This window comes from Petaurus breviceps, unplaced genomic scaffold (genome assembly GCF_028583685.1).
Source record: "Petaurus breviceps papuanus isolate PSGF00001 unplaced genomic scaffold, PetGlider_PUasm1.0 189, whole genome shotgun sequence".
NCBI classification, from domain to species: Eukaryota; Metazoa; Chordata; class Mammalia; order Diprotodontia; family Petauridae; genus Petaurus; species Petaurus breviceps.
In genome coordinates, this window is record NW_027185809.1 from 14,462,653 (window position 1) to 14,483,203 (window position 20,551).

The following is a 20,551-nucleotide window of genomic DNA, read 5'->3' on the forward strand; positions in this document are numbered from 1 at the left end:
GTTTTCTCAATTCTGCCTAGAGATGTTGAGAACATGAGCTGATGCTTTCTGGGGTCACTGGCTATTTTTCTTAACAATGGCTTGCAAAATCATATCTGGACTCAGATCCTTACTAGCTGTGTGACTCTGGTCAAGATGCTTAGCCTCTAGGGGAAGCTAGGTGTGTAGTACCGTACCATGATTAACAAGAACAAGACCCAAGTAATAATTTTAGAATGGACCCTTTATTAAAAACACCATGTGGCTGATGAGGCCCCATGGAGGGCTGAGCCGGCACCACCCATGACTGAGGTACAGCAATAACAGTAGCAGCAGGCAACAGCCTCGATCTGGGGCAGAACCTTAGCTTATAAAGGGCGCCTTATGTAAGCAGTGATTGGTCAGTACCCACCTTGAAACTCCCCCAGAAGCCCACCCACTTCTATTCAGGTGAGCTGACTGGGGAAAGGGCAGAGACCCAGTGGGGGAGGGCGGAGCTGACCTGGCAGTCTGCTCACTTCCTTAGGGGAGGCGGGATTGTGGGGAAGACCAGGGACAACAGGTGGCTCAGTGAGTAAAGCACCGGAGTCAGGAGGACCCCAGTTCGGTTCTGGCCTCAGACACTTAACACCCACACACACACCCACACAAAAAAACTAGCCATGTAACCTTGGGCAAGTTACTTAACCCCAATTGCCCTCCAAAAAAGCAAAAAAATTTTTAAAATGTAAGGAAAAAGATACTTAGCCTCTGTCTGCCTCAGTTTCCTCAACTCTAAAATGAAGGTGGTTACAGCACCTACTCCTAAGGCTGATGTTCACATCCGATCACAGAGGGGTTCATTATCAAAAAAAAAAAAGTGACTATCAAATGATTTTGGCTACAGCAACTCATGAAGCTATCTACTGAAGTGTAGAGGGATTTTAATTTGCATTGGTAGAAGGCATTCTCCTGTCAGTGAAATAACCTATCTTCTGAAGGACCAAAAAATATTTTAGCAATTATCATCTGTCTTTATTACACAATTACCATAAAGCATGCAATCTGAGATATTTTTCTGGTAGAGGTGATAATTTTCTGAGCTTATGGTTTACATTTCTAAATTAGGCTAACTCTTTGTATTTTGTGTTTGGTACCTATTTTCCAAAACTGGCCTAGTTTAGAAATGCAGATCATGTGAACAGAATTCCTCTTCCCTGCTCTGGACTCTGAGGCCCATACAGAGGTTCATGTAAGACTAATTCTCAACTTTAACCTCACCAATATCTTTTCTAACCAAGTGAGATAATTAGGCCAGATATATTTACAAGGATATATTTGCAAGATCATACTTGGCTTTTATCTGAGTGCCTCCAAGCACAAATCAAAGGGAAAAACTAAGGTCTGCCATTTTAGATTTCAGTGTGACCAGAGAAGTCACAGAAGGATGAAATTGGAAGGGAGAGTGCAAAGGGGGTTGTGACTATAATGGGGAAGGTCTGTGTCATGTCCCTTGTACAAAGTATTGATGTTTAACTTGGAGAAGAGGAGACTGGAGGGGGTGGGGAGAAAGGAGCATTTCCTCCAAAATTATCTCCAACTCATCCTGTATATGTGGTTCTTGTACATAGTTTTTTACACATTATTATCTCCATTAGAGTGAAAGCTCCTTGAGGGTAGAATGGTTTGGGCCTTTCTTTGTATTCACAGGGCTTAGCACAATGCCTGGCACATAGTAGGCACTTAATAAATGTTTATTGTTGACATGATAGGTGTTTCCATGTATTTAAGAAGGGCTGTCATGCAGGAAAGGTTAGATCTGCTCTGTTTGGCCCTTGAGGGAACAGAAGTTACAACAAAGCAAATTTAGGTTTCTCATAAGGAAAAACTTCTTAACATTTAGGGCTGTCCCCAAATGGAGCAGGCTCTATTAGGGAGGTAGGAGGTTCTCTCTCACTAGAAGTCTTCAGGCACTGGTTGGATTACTGCTTACTGAGTGTTTGTAGCTGGAATTCATTTTCAAGTACAGATAGAACTAGGTGATTTGTGAAGGTCTTTCTGAACTCTGAGATTCTTTCATAGTCCTTTCTTTCCACATGTGCACAAAACTCATCTAGTCCAATCTTTTAAATTTACAGGTGAAAAGTGCCAAAGCCCAGAAATGTGAAGCCACTTGCCTAATGTTACACTGCTATTAAGCAGCATAGCAGGGCTAAAATCCAAGTCTGAGAGCAGTGTAGCAGAATATATAGCATACTGAAGGGGTAGAGAAGATCTGGGTTCAAATCCTGCCTCAGACAATGACTACTACTGCTGCTACTGCTACTACTACTACTACTGCTATCACCACCACCACCAGAAGCAACTAACATTTACTATGTACCAGGCATTTTTTTAAATTTAGATTTATTTTTTATTTATGGAATAAGGCAAGTATTTCTCTAACATAGAACAATAAAAAGATTGCACGTGAAACCACAAGTTCACAAAGTACAACATGCTATTCCTTTTAAATATACAATAATCTTGTAAATTTTCTTCCCCCCACTTCAAAAAGGGATACCATTAGACACAAATAGGTATATACATATATATAAACACACATATATGTGTGTGTAAAATTATTTTATACATACTTCTATGTATCAGTTTTCTCTGGATGTGAATAGCATCTTTCCTCATAGGTCCTTTATAGTTAATTTGGGTATTTTTTTTGCTTTTTTTTGGAGGGGAAAGGCAGAGTAACTGGGTTTAAGTGACTTGCCCACGGTCACATGGCTACTAAGTGTTAAGTGTCTGAGGTCAGATGTGGACTCAGATACTCCTGACTCCAGTACTGGTGCTCTATTCACTGCACCAGCTAGCCACCCCTAATTAGGGTATTTATAAAAGTCAAAATGACTTTAGGCCTTAAATGTTAGGTATAGTTAGAATGAATCCAATAGATTTTGAAGATTGTTTGGGTATTTTTTAGGTAGATCTGGAGAAAGAAAATTATTTTTAGGATTAGTTATGTTTTATGAAAGTTTTTTTTTTAAGAAGTCCATGTGTTTGTTGACTTTGTTTAAAGAAAGTGTTAGGGGCAGTGTGACCTTGGGCAAGTCACTTAACCCCAATTGCCCTGCCTTCCACCCTCCAAAAAAAAAGTAAAAAAAAATATTAAAGGCCTCAAGTTTATTTATATGAGTTTTCTTTTATATCCCCCCTTGCTCCCCTACACATGCCTTAGGGGCGTGACTGGCACAAGAAAAGCAAGGCGGTATTTTCTAAAGTCTACTTTCTAATAATAAATTACATTACTATAGCCTTGAATATTTTTATAGCTCCCAAACCACCAACCTTCCCATAAATTATTATTTGCATAGCTCTTTTAGAATTTATAAAGCATTGACTGTCTGTGACTCTTTGAAATTTTCCTAAATCCCAGGAAAGGTAGTTCTGGCTTCATGGAACATTCTGTGGGAAATTGCAACTTTAGTTTTTATAGGATACTAACTGGGGTTCATGCTGGCTTGGGAGAGGGGAGAAAAATCACAAGCAACTAAGCTCTGCAAATCCAGACCTAAAGAACTTTTGAATAGTAGTCACTTGTTTCTTGCTAGTGACCCAATCAAACAGCATTTCTCTCCTAACTCTTGTTTGGGTTTCTTTTTTTGGCAAGGCAATGGGGAGTTAAGTGACTTGCCCAGGGTCACACAGCTAGCAAGTGTCAAGTGTCAGAGGCTGGATTTAAACTCATATTCTCTTGACTTCAGGGCCTTTGCTTTATCCACTGCACCACCCTTCTTTAGGCATAATCTACAATGGTGTCAAACTGAAATAGAAATAGAGGCCACTACAACCATGCCTAAGGATTCCTGTGGGCTACATATTGTCTTAGAAAATCACCTTAGTATTATTTACGTTTTATTATGTTTTTATTTTGTTAAATATTTCCCAATTACATATTAATCTGGTTTAATTTACCCTAAGGAGTGTTGTGGGCTGCATGGTCTGTGTTTGATATGTCTGATCTATAATAGTAGATCATTGTGTTCAGCACATAGTAGGGACATAAATACACACACACACATTTATTGAATTGAATTCCTCCCAAGAAGCCAAGGCTTTCATTTGAGAGAAAAAATGTAGTTGAGAGAGAAGAGACTTAGATTTAATTCTAAAAATATGATAGTGGCTAATAAAGGGATCATATACCGTGTTGCATTCAATATTAATTGAATAATTAAATTGAATATTATTAACCCTGAGAAATTTTGGAATAAAAAGTATATCTAGCTCTTGGGGAGCTTAATTTACATTTTCATTTATAAAAATAAAAGGGAAAGGGAAAAAAAATCCACCTAACACGTTGGGGTGGAAGTGAGGGGGCAGGGATAATCTTATTATCTGAAACAAATTCCTTTGAGGAGCTAGAGCAGTCCAGAAACAGGCACTTTGCAAGTTTTTGCCCATTAAAACAAAATGTACCTCTTTCCTACATGTCTGCTGTGTTCTGTGACTGAAGTCTGAACTCATAAGCAGGCGTACAGAAAACAGCAGTTCCCAAATGAATTTCATAGACCTGCTCAAATGCAACCTAGGCTCGTATTCTCAAATGCTCAGCACATTAAGGTAGACTTAAAAAGCCAAGAAATCTGCAAAGCCAGGAAAAAGAACTAGTATTTTAGCAATTTAAGGAGAAACAGGACCTCAATGGGAAGGAGAATAGGTGGGAGAACAAGAGGGATTTTTAAAGTTTGTAAAATTTTTGCTAATTCAAATTTCTAAACTGTTTCCCCAAAACTTATTTCTTGATTAAGATCCACACTTCGTCTTATTTGTCAAAGTTATTTTTTGCCTTTTGGAGTAGAGGGTGGGTGGGAAGGACTTTTTTTGTTTAATCCCATACCTACCAGTTAGAAGCTGTTAATGGCACCTAATTGGTGATTAGTATGATGAGTCAGTGTGGCATGTAGTAGACAGCTTACCTTATAGTCAGGAACACCTGGGTTCAGTTTTGTCTGCAACACAAAATGACTGTACTACCCCTGGCAAGTAATGACAGCAACTCTCCATTTTCACAGATAAGAAAACTGAAGCTATGTGGATGACTTAACATTTCTGGTTAGTGGCAGAATTTCAACCTAAATTCTTTTTTTTTTTCTTTAACGTGTGCACTTTTACTTGAACTGGTCTTAGTCAGTGTATAGGTAAAGCTCCTCCCCTCCCCCAAGTACTGGCACCAATCTCAAAACTCACAGGGAGACTATAAAAGTCCTCATTCACATCTCTGTTGGGGACAGGGAGGGAATTTAGGGGGCCATTCAATAAAGCTGACAATTTTTTAAAAAAAGGAAAAAGTATTAAGGCCGAAGATACAAAAAGTTGTTTTTTTTTAAGGATTACATAATTTACATTTAAAGCAATACTAGTACCTTCCCTTCTCCCCTCTCCCCAACTGGATCTTTACTATCTTGCTCCTCTGCTCTAGCAGAGGACAGCCTTCACAGAGGCTTGTAACTCTGTGTAGGATATTTGGAATAACCATTAAAAAAAAAAACAAATGTACAATCAGAGTCCTGAAGATGCACTGGAGAACTTTGGGGATGTTTGCCTCCAACATATTTAGACTGCTCATCACCTTCACCATTCCAGTTTTTAAATCCTGAGTCAAGTGACAAAAAAAAAAAGCCATGCCAATCTCATATCTTTTTGGGGGGCAATTATAATGTCATCATGTCACACCCTTTGACAAAAAAAATTTAAAAACCCACAAACAGTCCATTTAGAAGCATTTGCAGTGGACAAAGGAAAGCCCAGATTCATCATACTCCTGCTTGCTAATCCACATCTGCCAGAAGGTGGAAAGAGATGCCAGGATGGAGCCTCCAATCCAAACAGAGTATTTGTGCTCAGGTGGTGCAATGATCTTGATTTTCATTGTGCTGGGAGCTAGGGCTGTAATCTTCTTCTGCATCCTGTCAGCAATGCCAGGGTACATACCACCTGACAATACGTTGTTGGCATACAAATCCTTAAGGATGTCAACATCACACTTCATGATTGAGTTGAAGGTAGTTTCATGGATTCCACAGGATTCCATATCTAAGAAAGATGGTTGGAAGAGAGCTTCTGGGCACCAGCATCTCTCATTGCAAATGGTGATAACCTGACCATCAGGGAGCTCATAGCTATTTTCCAGAGAGGAGGTAGATGCAGTAGTGGCCATCTCCTAATCAAAGTCTAGGGGGACATAACACAGCTTGTCCTTGATGTCATGCATGATTTCTCTCTCAGCTGTGGTGAGATAGTCCACCAGATCACAGCCAGCCAAATCCAGAAGGCAGATGGCATGGGCAAGGGCATAACCTTCATAGATGGGCACAGTGTGGGTCACACCATCACCGGAGTCCATCACAATACCAGCAGTGCAACCAGAGGCATACAGGCACAGCACAGCCTGGATGGCAACATATATGGCTGAGATATTGAAGGTCTCAAACATAATCTGAGTCATCTTTTCTCTGTTGGCTTTGGGGCTCAGGGTGGTTTCTGTGAGCAGCACAGCATTCTCTTCAGGGGCCACATGGAGCTCATTGTAGAAAGTATGATGCCAGATCTTTTCCATGTTATCCCAGTTGGTGATAATATCATGTTCAATGGGGTACTTCAGGGTCAGAATACCTCTCTTGCTCTGGGCCTCATCCCCCATATAGCTGTCTTTCTGGTGCATACCCACCATCACACCCTGATGTCTGGGGCACCCAACAATGGAAGGGAAGACAGCCCAAGGGGCATCGTCACCTGCAAAGCCAGCTTTTCACATTAGCCATTGTCAACAATGAGAGCAGCAATATCATCATCCATGGTGAACTCTTTAGTGGCAAGTTTAAACCTTTAAGAGAGAGAGGAGGTGGTACTGCACCTGGAGGCAAGTGCGCACTGGGTGGAAGAGGTCACAGCTACCAATGTATTGATTCTTAATCACTCTTTCTACCACAGGACATAGACACTTGTTTCTGAGATCCTATTACTTGAGCTGCATTTGAATTCCATAGAGAAATGATTGGCTGATTGCCCTTCCACCTCCACTTACACCACAAGGTTGCCTCTCAAAAATATTCTGATCTCTGTTACTGGGGAAGGGGTGTGCACCATTAAATGGAAGAAATGATGGGATAGGTTTTAAGAAAAATGGTGCTTGCCTTCATGTCCTGGGGGGAATAAGGTGTATCCTTCCTCCTCTTCCTTCTCTCTGCCTGGTGATATTAATTAATATGTACATATTAAATACCTGCCAAGTTTCATGTACTTGCTAGGGACAGGGGGCACAAGCACAAAGAATGAAACAATGAGCTCACTCATTGTTTCTCACAGTGAACCAACACTGTAATTATGGGGGGAGATAAGTACTTTAAAAATATATACACACACAGCATAAATATAAAGTTAGCAAAAACAAACATATGATGAAAACAAGTCAGTTTGGTGGAAAGGCAATGAGCCATTGAGAGAATTAGGAAATGCTTCTTTTCTTTTTTTTTTAAAGCCATCGGGGTTAAGTAACTTGCTCAAGGTTACACGGCCAGTTATTTCTGGGTGTGGCGCTAAGTATCTGAGCCCTGATTTGACCCAGGTCATCCCGACACTGGAGCCGGTGTTCTTACTCACTGAGCCACCTGGCCGCCCCTAAGCAATTGGGGTTAAGTAACTTGCTCAAGGTTACACGGCCAGGTGTTTCTGGGTGGGTGCTCAGTGTCTGAGCCTGGGATTCGATCTCCAGGTCTTCTCAACACTGGAGCTGGTGCTCTTACTCACTGTGTTACCTGGCCGCCCCGGAAATGCTTCTTGAAGAAGAGGAATGCCCAAGTGACATATTGGAGAAAGGGATTCTGGGAGGTAGATGTGAGGAAAGAGAATTCTAAGGACGAGGGGCATAACTCACCTTTAGATGAATAGCATAATCATTGGCAGGTTGTCTAATGAAAATTCTTCAACATTTTTAGGAGGTCCATGTTTATTATGCCACTCCCCCACTATGGAGATGAGTATATCACTAGCATGTGGAGTAATATACTGTGATTTCCTTTTGTGGCCCTAAAAAGAAGTTGAAATCTTAAGATTCTTTTGCAGCTCAGCTTCCATCCCGTTAAGCAGTCGATCTCTGTGCCTTCCGATGCAGGCTTCTTTAGGTCTCACATATAATATTTCCCCTCACCTCCGAGGCCATCTGGTTCCATGATGCTATTTTGTTCTCTTCCCAATTCACTGGCATGAACGACAACTCTGTCATCATTAGTATTCACCTAAGGAGAGTTACAGATAAATTTTCCAGTTCTGTACAATTTTTCCCCATGGGAGGTAGGTTTTCTAAACTGTTCTGATAGTACATGTGAGTGTCTGAATCCAAGATGAGTGGTTTAGCACATTTCCTGGCACATAGTGAACACTTAATGTTTATTGATTATCCTAGTTTTTACTTATCTAGGCCTTTCAGGTAAATGCTTTATTTATGCTTTTGTACGTTTAAAAAAAGTAACCGGTGTTTACTCCTCTAAAGCTTTTAAGACTTGACCTTTCTTTAATCATGAATTTTATTCTTCTGTTGTATAAAAGCCAGTAATTATTCTCTGCTTCCCATTTGTAACAGAAATGGGAATTTGAAGGTCTTCCCTGTCCCTTAATAGACCTAGGGGGAGTTTGAAGACCTTCCCTGCTGTGAAGATAAACTCTGCCCCTTGATGGGCTGAATGTGGTCACTTGGAGCCTGTGTTGGGAGGAGTTTGCCAAGGAGAAGCCTAATCACAGAGAAGCTGGTAGAGAGTCTGACAGTTGGAGATAGCTGGGGACAGAGGAGCTTAGGCAAGGAAATAGAGAGTTTTGTGAGTAAATATTGATCTTGTATTGGTTTGTGAGAAGGCTAAAGGATGCTGTGGCTCTCAGTGTTATTATGGCTTCTAAATATCTTTAGTATTTTGGCTTATCGGTTTGGGGATTTGCTTTTTCTGGTGGCTAAATCCTTCAACTTTATTCTCTTTCTGTAGAGTTTGACATATTTTACAATTGAATGTCATGTGATGCTGTGATAGTAATGGCAATTAAAGATTCCCCTGTATTGGCTTGGTTTTCAAATTGATTGTATTAAAACCCAGAGTTTGTTAATCCCACCTGTGGGATGGGCTTGTTGATGTGAAAAGAAAGTCCTGAAGTGGGAGGAGCTGGTGATGTAGATTTGGAGAGACACTAGAGAGAGGCGGAAGTCCTTTCTGGAAGCAGCACCTCGTGGAGGGGGAGAGACTAAGAGATTGCTGGTGGCCGCTTTGAATTGCCCTGGACTTTTGAGACCTGCCCCCTGAGCTGCCAAGGACTGAGGAGACATGGCTGTTTTGCTGGTACTTTGTCTGTCTGTTTTGATGTTATTTTGCCAGATTTGTCCACTGGTGAAAGACTGTCCTGTTGAAGAAGTCCTGGAACCTGGCATTTGGTTAAGAAGGCCTGAGACTGTCCTGCAGACAGAGAGTGAATACTGTCCACTGGTGAGGGACAGTACTGAGAGTGAATACTGTCCACTGATGAGGGACAGTACTGTTGTTGCAGGGGTCTGGAGACTGTCCGGCAGACAGAATGAATACTGTCCACTGGTGAAGGACAGTGCTGTTGTTGCAGGGGTCTGGGAGCCTTTCTGTTGGTTCAGAAGCCCTGAAGAAGGATTTTCTTGTTGTATGTTTACAGAAATCCTGGGAGAGGGCTTTGCTAATGTGTTCAGGGGTTCTAGGACTGTTTTACAGACAGAGGATGAATTCATGAAGGGACTAGCAATGTATCTTATGGCCTTGCTAAGCCTTGTCTCCCCAGGAACTAAGATTGCTGAGAACTTGCCTCGTGTCAAGATGAAGAAAAGACCTCCATTTGGGTATTAAGTGCTGTGTTTAAACTTGATGTAACTCTGGGGTAGATTCAATTGTGATCCAGGAGTGGGGAACTTTTGACCTTTTTGTGTTCTATGGTTGAGCAAATGAATGTATTTTACTTATGTTTGGAAACTAATCTCCATTTGAGAAGAGGGGCTTTGTGGTGGACTTAATTAAGGTATAGCCTAGGGGTGGAGAAGTATTTGGAACAGAGACTTTGTAATTGATTGAATGATTGGAAAGTCCTGGGGTGGGGTAGTACTTGGAGATTATTTAATCACACTTAGTAAATGCTGTATTTGGAATGATGTCATGTTTCGATCTTCTCTGTTCTGGGTTTGTTACTGAATAAAATAGAGAGCACCTATGCTGGTATTTTGAACCTGGGAAGTTGCCTTCTTTTGGTATTACATTACAGATGCTTATAATCAACAGTCTTTATTGTGATCATGGGCATGGTAAATACTGCATTGGTGCTACACCATTCCTGTGGATAGTATTTTTTCCTTGCTGTGTTCTTATGAATGTGTTGCTGTCAGAAAATGAGGTATGACACCATATAAGTTAAATAAAATGTTTTTCATACCTTTTGCAGGTTGATTTTTTTTTAATTGTTGGGAATTTTTTAGGCTGACATTTTCTAGTAAGCAAATTCAGACTGGGTGTGTTGACACATCTGTTGTTCATGCTATGTGGAGGATCAAACTGGTGGTTTGAGTTCAGTTCTAAGCTGCAATAGGGCCAAAACCAAGTGGGTGTCCATACTAAATCTGGTACCAATATGATGAGTCCCTGGGAGGGGAAAGGGTATGTGGGTCTGTGTAGGGGGGCCTCCAGGTTGAACAGACCCAAGCTGGAAACAAAGCAGGTCTAAATTCCTTGCTAATTAGCAGAAGGATCAGGTCTTTGAGTGGTCACTGTACCTATAGCTGAGGTGATAGAGGGAGACAGTTTTTTTTTAAAAGGAAAGAAAAGAAAAAGCAGGGGCAGAGTCAAGATGGCAGAGTAGAGACAGGACTTCCTCAGGGCTCCAGCTTCCACCTCCACCAATTCATGTAAAAGGTGACTCTGAAGAAACTTTGGAGCTACAGAACCCACAAAATGACACAGAGAAGCTAACCTCCCACTGAGGACAGCATGGCAGGCTGGCAGGAAGTGGCCAGCTCAGTGCTCTGGGAGCCAAGCCCAGTACCACTTGAGCCAGAGACTTTAGCCTCAGGGCAGCCACAACCAGCCACAGGCTGGAGGGACTTCAGATCACTAGCAGCTGTGGCGGTTTCCAGAATTATCAACACATAGATGCTAAGGACAAAGTGAGAGGTCAGTGCAGTCTGGACTTTGGGATCCAGTAGTTTGGTAGTACGTTCAGCCTTTATCCCCTGGAGGGAGAAGCCGCTGAGGTGCAGCTGTACAGCTGCATCCACGTGGCTGCTTCAGAACTCTTGGCCTGCAGATTGTAGGGGGACCAAGTGACCAGTCTGAGGGGTAATTGCTCTTGCTTTAACCTGCTTGGATCTGGATCACTGTCTAGGGTGGAGGTCCTGGGGTGCATGACCAGTTTGACAGAGCTTGTGGAGGCTTCAAAGAGGGCAGCCAACCAATATCTCTGGCAGCTAAGAAAATCCCAGAGATCTGGAACTAAGCTCCCCTCTCTGGGAGCACAGTTCTACTGTGGCACAAAGCTCAAAAATCAAGTAATTGAGTGGCAACATGAGCAAGCAAAGAAATCAAAGCAAGCACAGCAATCTGACTTACACTTCTATTTTGGGGACAAAAAGGATCAAAGCATGGAACAGGAGGAAGACAACAAAATCAGAACTCCTGCACCAAAAGCTTCCAAGAAAAATATGAATTGGTTACAGGCCATAGAGGAGCTTAAGAAGGATTTTGAAAACCAGATAAGAGAAGTGGAGGAAAAATTGGGAAGAGAAATGAGAATGATGCAAGAAAGTTATGAAATGAAAGTCAACAACGTGACTAAAGAAAATATTAAAAAATAGACTAACTCAAATGGCAAATGAGGCTGAAAAAGGCCATGAGGAGGAGAATGTCTTAAAAAGCCGAATTTGCCAGATGGAGAAAGAATATCAAAAGCTCACTGAGGAGAACCATTCCTTCAGAATTAGATTGGAGCAAATAGAAGCTAGTGACTTTATGAGAAATTAAGATACTATTAAACAGATCCAAACAAATGAAAAAATAGAAGGCAATGTGAATTATCTCATTGGAAAAACCACTGACCTGGAAAATAGATCCAGGAGAGGTCATTTAAAAATTATTGGACTACCTGAAAGCTATGGTAAAAAAAAAAAAAAAGAACCTAGAAATCATCCTTCAAGAAATTCTCAAGGAAAATTGCCCTGATGTTTTAGAACCAGAGGGCAAAATAGAGGTTGAAAGAATCCACTGTTCACCTCCTGAAAAAGATCCCAAAAAGAAAACTCCTAGCATTATTATTGCCAGGTTCTGGAGTTCCCAGATCAAGGAGAAAATATTATAAGCAGCCAGGAAGAAACAATTTGAATATTGTAGAAACACAATTAGGATAACACAGGATCTGGCAGCTTCCACGTTGAGTGATCGAAGGGCTTGGAATATGATCTTCTGGAGGTCAAAGGAGCTGGGATTAAAACCAAGAATCACCTACCCAGCAAAACTGAGTATCATATTTCAGGGGAAGATATAGTCATTCAGTGGAATAGAGGACTTTTGTGCATTCTTAATGAAAAAACCAGAGTTGAAGTTGGGGCGGCCAGGTAGCATAGCAAGTAAGAGCACCAGCCCCAGAGTCGGGATGACCTGGGATCGAATCCAGGCTCAGGCACTTAGCACCCACCCAGAAACACCTGGCTGTGTAACCTTGAGCAAGTTACTTAACTCCAATTGCTTTAAAAAAAAAAAAAGAAAAGAAAAAACCAGAGTTGAATAGAAAATTTGACAAGAAGCAAGAAAAGCATGAGAAGATAAACAGGGAAAAGAAATCAGACAGAGCTTAGCAAAGTGGAACTATTTACATCCCTACAAGAAAAAAGGATCATTGCAACTGATGAAACTTTTCTCGGTATGAGAACAGTTGAAGGAAATAGAAATGTGTGTGTGTATATGTATTTCTATTGTATATGTAATAGTATGTATATATATATACATATATATGTCTATATAGGAGGATATATAGGCATATGAATACATATGTGAATGTGTGTATATATGTGTACAGGTATATATAGACAGAGGGCACGGGACCAATTTAACAGGAAGGGATGATACTTAAAATGTGAAATTAAGAGGTGAGAGAGGAATATAATGAGAGGAGATGGGGAGAGACAGAATGGGGTAAACTATCTCATATAGAAGAGGCAAGGGAAAATGGTTACAATGGAGGGGAAGAATAGGAAGGCAAAAGGGAATGGGTCAAACTTATTCCCATTGAATTTGGCTTAGGGAGGGAATGACATACACTGTAAATAGGGTATCTCACCCTGCAGGAGAGTAGGGGGAAGAGGATGAGAGGGGGGGATGATGGAAGGGAGGGCAGGCTTGGGGGGGAGGGAAGTTGGAAGTACCCACTTTTGAAAAGGGACAGGATCAAAGTAGAGAATAGAACTAGTGGGAGGTGGGATAGGAGGGAGGGAAATATAGTCAGTCTTTTACAATATATCCATTATGGTAATGTTTTGCATAGCTACACACGTACAACCTATACTGAATTGCTTATCTTCCCAGTAAGGGTGGGTGACAAAGGAGGAAGGGAATGAATCCAGAATTCAAAGTTTTAAAATCAAATGTTTAAATATATATATACTATTATTAATATTACTTTACATGTAACTGGGAAATAAGACATACAGGCACTGGGGCATAGAGATCCACCATGCCCTACTGGAAGGTCAGAGGGGGAATGGGAGAAGATATGGGAGAAAGCAGATTGGAAAAGGGGATATCCAGTGGGATAGCTATTTTGGGGTGGTGGGTAGGGGGAAAATGGGGAGAAAATTTGTAACTCAAAATCTGGCAGAAATGAATGATATAAACTTGAAGTTAATAAAGCATTTGATTAAAAAATTAAAAAAAATTTTAAAAGCAAACCAAAAAGAAAGAAAAGAAAAGAAAAAGCAAAGTCAGTACACTATGTGGATGTTCAGAGCATTTATATTTTGCCCTGATTTCTTCTGACAGCAGCTACCGTGCCTAATAAATGACGTTATTTACACATTTAGCCAGCAGGACAACATTTAGAGTTGTAGAATACACAAACCACTGTGATGACCATCAACACATAGCTCCAGCAATTGGTATAACACTCTTTAGGAATTCATTATATGAAGGGAAAAAATACTTTCCTTCCTCAATTTAGTACCAGCATTTATTAGCATCACTGGAATTGATTGTACAAAAACAATATGTAATAAAAACATTAAAAGAGGGAGAAAGGCCGGGGGGGGGGGGGAGGGAAGTGGACAAATAAATGAGATTTGATTTTGGAATTCAGTCATACACCTCAGTTCTTGGTGTGAACTTTCTGTAATAAAAATAGCTCTTGATTTAGATTTGGCTTCGAAAATACCTAATCACATCATTTTACAGATGAGTAAACTGGGGCCCACAGATATTGAGACTTTACCAAGTTGGGATTTGAATGCAATACTTTGATGCCTCTTTCAAACAGGTAATTGACTAACCAGGATGATCCATTTATAGGTACATGAAAATCTGATGGTCTTCATTCTGAGTAAGTAGGAATGTGAAGTGACTGGTAATTATGTTATTATTTATAATACCAAGCACCAAACTTTTATTTTCCTTTACCTTTAATCCTGAACTGACATTCACACAGCAGTTGCAAGGTCTTAAAAGTAGATTTTGAGGACAATCGAGAATCCGTGGGACCTTTCCCACAGGTTCATTATTTTCTTACTCATTCTTTTTTGCCCCTTGCCTAGTAGCAAGTTCCCCATTAAACAACATGAATACCTTAACATTGGTCATAAGATGCAACAACTTTTTAATAGAGAGGTAAGGTTTCAACACAATCATAATATAGAAGGTGGAGGTGTCCAGTTTTCCAGAATGATGATGAGGCAAGAACTAGGTAAATTTTCACTGTGATCTTTCTGTAGCTCCATTTTTTTTCATTGCCCACCAATCTTTATTTTGATTTTATAAAGACCCCCTGTTATGGAAGTCACTGCATCCTCTAAGATGTTCCTTGCCCTCTGTTTCTCACGGTGGAGAGTCTGTGGTTCTATTTCCTCCACCATCTCTTGAATTTGTGTGTGATTGTATCTAACAGACCTGTCTCAAATCTGAGGGTGCTCTTGTCTATTTCTGTGTACAACATATGGGTGTCTAGACCCTCTTTAGTCTTTTGAATCTATGGTTTCCAGAGAAGGCCAGATTCTGCCCATTTCCAACTCACGGCATTGAGGTTGGGGGCACTGAGAAACTTAAGTTCTTGAGGGAGAGGGGTAGTTGCTTGAGGTTCAGAGCTCCATTGCCTCCCCACTATGGGGGTTTTGGTATACCTGGGAGCCCCCCAGTCTCAGCAGCCAAAGGGTTTAGGGGATTTGATTTCCTTGATATTGCCAGAGGAGTAGCTCTGAGTGGGAATTCAGGGCCAGAGGACCCCAAAATCCTCAGTTGAGTGAAGAGAGTCTTCCAAAGGTCTGGTCACAGGTGGGGCTGGAGTGCCCATGGAGAAAGCTACTGATGGGCCACAGTAGGGGTGATCATTTTCCAGGTTGAGGTGGGATAAATGGGAAAACGTTCTCCTCAGACAGGAAACGCTTCTGAAGGGAGTCCTGATCCTCCTCCAACAATTAACTGGTGCTCTGGGACTGAATTCCTTGGGGAAGGGAGCAGTCATCCAGGGTCCTATCTGGCCCCTGTGCTTCCCTAGGGTCTTTCTGGGCCCCAGCTGGGTGGCCCAGCTCCATGGGTGTTTGAAGGATTAGGAAGTTTATTTTAAAAGTTCTTACTTCATTTGCTCCTCCACTGACATGGCAAAAATATTTTGCCACCCTCTGTCTAGGCTTCTGGTTGTCTATTGTATTGAATCACAGTCTGTTTCATCAGCACCAGCATCAGAGTCATGTAACAGGGCGTCACATATATTTAATATAGACTCTACTCCTGCACAATTCTGTTCAATAACTGGTTGCAGGTCCTGCCAATATGAAAGAAAAAAAAACATTTAATGATTTACAACAAAACCTATTCCTACTCCATACTCTTCCCATGTGGGTACATAATCTACTGGTAAATTTTCTTTTTGGCATCAGCTATTATTTCACTGATAGTGGTGATGAGAGGTAAAGGAGAGGTAAAAGGAAATGCTTTTCAAGAATGACGTATTTCTCTCCTGGACTATGGAAACTCTTTTGACTCCTTGTCTTTAAGGCAACTCTGAAACTTGTTCAGTGTTGTCCCAGGGATTTAAGTGGAATCAGGGATGGCAAAATCAGGATGATCAGAGTTCAAGGCTTGTCTATGACACATTCAGGATGTGTGACCATAGGCAAATCATTTCACTTCTCAGTGCCATAGGTAATCAATTCTCAGACTCAAAATTGTGGAGCATGTACTGATTCCCTCTGGTTAAGGGAGCTCTCACTCCTTTAAAATTTTTGGTTAATGTTAAGCTTATACTGGGAACTCCCTAAACCAATGAGATTACTTAGTCTGGTTTGAAAAAAATCAAGGCCTCAGAGATACAGAGCTGAAAATGAAAACAATCTCTACCCTCCAGGAGCTTACATTGTATCTACTGGGACAGAAGGTGGAAGGAGAAAAGAACAGGAACACATCCAAACATAAAAGAGAGTAGTCAATAAAAAGGACAAAGGAGAAATCAAACAAATGCTCTGGAACATTTGAGTAGGGCAAGAAGAATAATAGCTTGTGTTGGAATGGGATGTGGTGGGAAGAGGAAATTGTAGATGGGAACAAAGACAACCTATCAGTCTGTCTTCTGAGGTTGTTGCTCAGTTTCTATGTGTAAGGAAGCGTTTCATTACCATGTAATACAATCTGTGTAAGAATGAGAGAAATTTTAAGTGTGGAAACACAATGGTTCACACCTTGTGATTTCTTTATGAGGTATGAACTTCTTTCAATCAAGAAAAGGATTGATTTGACTGACCAGTGTATTAGCCACAAGTTAGTTAAGCAGCCTGTGGGTGTGGTCCTCCAGTCTGGCCAGCCAATCAACTTTTCCTTTCTTTACCTAAAAAAGCTACATTTTATAGAAAAAAACTCAAGAACTATACTGTTTGCACATTCAAAACTTCACCAGGGGGAGGATAGGTGGTGCAGTGAGTAGAGCACCGGCCCTGGAGTCAGGGGGACCTGGGTTCATATCCGGCCTCAGATACTTGACACACGCACACAAAAAAACTAGCCATGTGACCTTGGGCAAGTCACTTAACCACAATTGCCCTACCCTCCCCCCTCCTAAAAGCAACAAAAAAACAAAAACTTCATCGGGACCTTTGAAGCTGCAAAAGAGGCTGCCAACCAAACCATTACACTGGCTCCCCTAATCCTTCAGCTCCCAAACTCCTAAATACCTTGTTATAGCCCCCGAGAATAGTCTCTTGCTAAGGAAAAGGGGTATACACTTTCCCCCTCAAGGTGGTTCCAGACACCCTCAGGACAATTTCTCATACCAGGAGAGAGAAGCTCCTTTTTGGCTTACACTAGGCCACTCATTTAGGTAACAATGCTCTCCAGTCCCTAGTAAGGCCCATTTTCACTGGCCACAAACTGGGAGAAACCATGCGGCAAGTTTGCTGTGCATGCCCCATATGTGCCCAAGTGAATCCTGAAGGAGCCATTATGCCCCCTCCCCTTCTAAAACCTGTTCAGAGGAGAGGCACATTTCCAGGTGAAGACTGGGAGATAGATTTCACCCACATGCTACCTTGCAGAAACTTTAAGCTCCTACTTGTTTTTAGTAGACACATCCACTAATTGGGTCGAGGCTTTTCCCTGCAGAACTGAAAAAGCCCAGGAGGTATCAAAGGTTTTCCTAAAAGAAGTCATTCCCCATTTTGGTTTGTCCCACTGTAAAGCCAAGCACAAGCAGCTTTCCAGAGGACTGCTGCTGTGAACAGCTTTCAAGGTTCTGATTACATAGTAGAGTGAACAGTCTATTTATTCAATAACAAATCAGAGCAAAACATTCACAGAAAATCAAGGTACAGCATTCACAATGTTATAACTTATCACAAATAATCAAAATACAGCATTCACAACAACTTATCACAGAAAATGACTACATAGTTTTCACCACAGTGGTCATACAATTTTGAACAAAGTATAATTATTTAGTCAATCAATCACTTAGTAACTCAACAATTCAACTCAATCATTCAATCATCCTTAAGGAGGCTTGGGTCACAAAATACACTAGTCAAAGTTCTCCACTCATGGGGTAACTAAGGTATAACATCAGTCACTACTCAGCACTCTCTTAAGGGGTAGTGTGAAACACACAGGCCATCCACCCCTCAGTCACAAATAAGTTACAGTTGTCTGTCAGTACACAGTATCCAAGTGAAGTCTTTTTTCAGCTTGACTCAGGGTATTCTCTCAGATTCCCTGGATCCCCTTCAGTGGTCCCAGCTCCTACCTGGATTCACCAAACTGTCACCTGGGTTCAAAGGCTGACAGCCCCAGTTCCTTGTCCATCTCTCCATGCTGTTCCTATTCCATGCTGAAGCTCACAACAGTGTCCAATCCATCTTAAATCCTTCACAGTCTCTGTTCCCAGGAAGTCAAGGCTTAACAAAGCCATGAACAGGTTCATGAAAAGTACCAGTATCACAGTCATGCTTCCTCAGTCTTTGGCAGCTCCCAGGAAAAGCTCCAGTGGGTTCCCAAAATCAAAATCATTCTCTCCAGCCTGGGCCTCTCTTCTTCAGCCTCCTCAGCAGCTGCTGCTTCTGCCTCCATGAAGCTTATCCCAAGGGGTTCTGACTCCCTCTCTGGGGCTTTTTTTTTTTTATACACAGCACTGCTCCTCCCTTTTCGGCCCCTTCCTGTAACATCAGCAAGAGGAGCTCATACCTTCTGTTTCTTTAACAGAGGCTTAATTTGTACTAGGTGCTAAGTACCTCTTAGCTTTCCAATACAAAGGGATCTTTTTACATTACTATTACACCCACTCCCTGCAAAGTGATAACAGGCTTGCCTTCACTTCCCAAGTAACCCAAGGTGGGGCTGAAGCTCTTGAAATCACTTACCATTTGCACACTGCCTGGCATTCTCAATCATCAGGTAAAGCAGAAAAGATGAATCACACTCTCAAACATGTATTGACAAAATTATTCCAGGAAATAAGAGAGGACTGGGTAAAAGTCCTTCCCATGGGGCTACTGTGGGTCTGCATCAATCCCCAGGATAATATTAAACTTAGCCCCTTTGAACTTCTGTATGGGAGGTCTTTCTTAACATCTGACATTCTCCTAGATCCAGAGCAGCACCCAGTTTGCAACTCAGCTTGGAGCTGTCCAGAAGGTCCTGACTGAATATGCTAATGAACACCTACCAAAACCAGCTGACCATTGCAGTAAAGTTTCCAGCCCTGTGCATGTGGTTTACTTAAAGTCCTGGAAGGCCCATGGGAGCAGATTCCTGGATGAAAAGTGGAAGGGACCCAATTGGGTCATTCTCATTATTCCTACCATGGTAAAGCTTGAGGGCCTCCCCAGCTGGACTGTGTTAAACCTGCACCACCCCCTTTACTTCCCCAGGCAATCCAGACATCCCTGGATATACCTGTGAGCCACTTGAAGACCTGAGATTGTTATTCTGGAAGGAGCCACCCAAGAGGACTGCAAAAGGAAAAGGGTAACACCCTCTGGGTGATCCTGTCTCTCCTCTTTGTTTTTGGTTTGTTTGTTTTTTTGCCTTTTTGAGGGCAATTGGGGTTAAGTAACTTGCCCAAGGTTACTTGGCTAGGTTTTTTTTGCGTGGGTGTTAAGTGTCTGAGGCTGGAACCAAACTCAGGTCCTCCTGACTCCGGGGCCAGTGCTTTACTCACTTCGCCATCTAGCTGTCTCATGTCTCTCCTCTTTGTTTTTTGGGTTTTTTTTTTTTTTGCCTTTTTGAGGGCAATTGGGGTTAAGTAACTTGCCCAAGGTTACTCGGCTAGTTTTTTTTGTGTGGGTGTTAAGTGTCTGAGGCTGGAACCAAACTCGGGTCCTCCTGACTCCGGGGCCAGTGCTTTACTCACTTCCCATCTAGCTGTCTCATGTCTCTCCTCTTTGAACTCCTTATTATCTTGTTAACTTCTACTACTTGCTGTCACCTGCCATCTCCAATCATTTTCACAGTCTTTGAAAATGTTCATTCTCTCGCTGCACCCTCCTATGTTGCTGCTGTTGTTTTTTTCTGCCTAGCCTACTGGCCTTTTGCCCAAGGCTGGACTGGCACTGGAAGTGGGGATATTTGGGATTGCTGGCTCTGCCACCTAGATCCCTGTAGGAGAACGAAAAGCAGACCTATTGCAGTACCTGCACTCCCTAAATCCTCTAGCCGATGTGGTCTTAGACAATTGAATGGCTTTAGACTATCTCTTAGTCTCTGAAGGAGTCTGTGCTGTTACCAATACATCTTGTTGTATGTACATCAATAACTCATATTAGGTTGAATAAAGAATTGAGAAAATAGGGGAGAAATCAGGATGGACAAAGGAATTA

General features: G+C 41.7%; 2 pseudogenes; both read right to left on the reverse strand.

Annotated features, from left to right (window-relative positions):
- Window positions 1-5,713: 5,713 nt before the first annotated feature.
- LOC138164013 (actin, cytoplasmic 2-like) lies at window positions 5,714-6,761 on the reverse strand (annotated as a pseudogene).
- Window positions 6,762-15,137: 8,376 nt separating this feature from the next.
- The window catches only part of LOC138164143 (host cell factor C1 regulator 1 pseudogene), a 22,666-nt pseudogene continuing 17,252 nt past the window's right edge, over window positions 15,138-20,551 (reverse strand).